This window comes from Arachis ipaensis, chromosome B5 (genome assembly GCF_059453495.1).
Source record: "Arachis ipaensis isolate K30076 ecotype BB chromosome B5, ASM5945349v1, whole genome shotgun sequence".
Taxonomy (NCBI): Eukaryota; Viridiplantae; Streptophyta; class Magnoliopsida; order Fabales; family Fabaceae; genus Arachis; species Arachis ipaensis.
Genome location: NC_142440.1, coordinates 81,107,271 through 81,108,362, shown reverse-complemented (window position 1 = coordinate 81,108,362; position 1,092 = coordinate 81,107,271). Strand labels below are relative to the sequence as shown.

The following is a 1,092-nucleotide window of genomic DNA, read 5'->3' as shown; positions in this document are numbered from 1 at the left end:
AGAGAAGAGTTCTGGGTTCTTACATCAACTCAAATCCAGGAAACTGTAGAAGTAGCATCAAAAGGCCAACCATACATGCCAACAACTTTGAACTAAAGCCACAGCTCATCACCCTTGTTCAGAACAATTTTTCATTCAGAGGAAGTGTCCAAGAAGACCCCAATCAATATCTAACCACCATCCTGAGGATATGCGATACTGTGAAGTCTAATGGTGTTCACCCTGACACCTATAGACTACTTCTGTTTCCCTTCTCACTCAAGGACAAAGTATCTAAATGGCTGGAATCCTTTCCAAAGGAGAGTTTAGCAACCTGGGGTACAAATCAACAGGTTGAGAGCTGAGGTACAAATCTTCAGGCAGCAAGATGGTGAGACTCTATATGAAGCATGGGAGAGGTTTAAGGACCTGACAAGAAGATGCCCACCAAATATGTTCAATGAATGGGTGCAGTTGCACATTTTCTATGAAGGCCTTTCGTATGACTCAAAGAAAGCAGTAGACCACTCATCCTGAGTATCTCTGAATAAGAAGAAGACCATTGAAGAAGCCATAGATGTCATTGAGACTGTAGCAGAGAATGACTACTTCTATGCTTTTGAAAGAGGCAACACTAGAGGAGTGATGGAGCTGAACAATGTGGATGCACTGCTAGCTCAAAACAAGCTTATTACCAAGCAGTCGGCTGACCTTACCAAAAAGATGGACAGGAATCAAGTGGCAGCAATCACCACCTCAGCAGCAGCTCAAGAAGGAGTGAATGAAGAAGCAGAGGGTGATCAGGAACAAGCCAACTACATTGCAAATTCACCTAGGCAGCACCATGACCCATACTCCAAAACATATAATCCCGGTTGGAAGAACCACCCAAACTTTGGATGGGGAAACCAACAGGATCAAGGCCAAGATCAGAGACGCCACAACCCCAACAACAATGCAACTCACCAACACTCCACACAGAGGACATATCAACACCCACCTAACAACACTTCTCAACATCCATACCAAAGTCAAAATGGCCATTCTCATCCTTCCAATCTCAACTCTCCATCATCAGAAGAAAGACTCTCAAGGATTGAAACTCTACTTGAA

The 1,092-nt window shown here is 43.8% G+C and overlaps 1 non-coding gene across 1 annotated transcript; it reads right to left on the bottom strand.

Moving 5' to 3' along the window:
- Nucleotides 1-330: 330 nt before the first annotated feature.
- LOC148564761 (small nucleolar RNA R71) lies at nt 331-437 on the bottom strand. The gene has a single exon (XR_015885545.1). It is a non-coding gene; the product is annotated as a small nucleolar RNA R71 (small nucleolar RNA).
- Between the last annotated feature and the right edge of the window lie 655 nt (nt 438-1,092).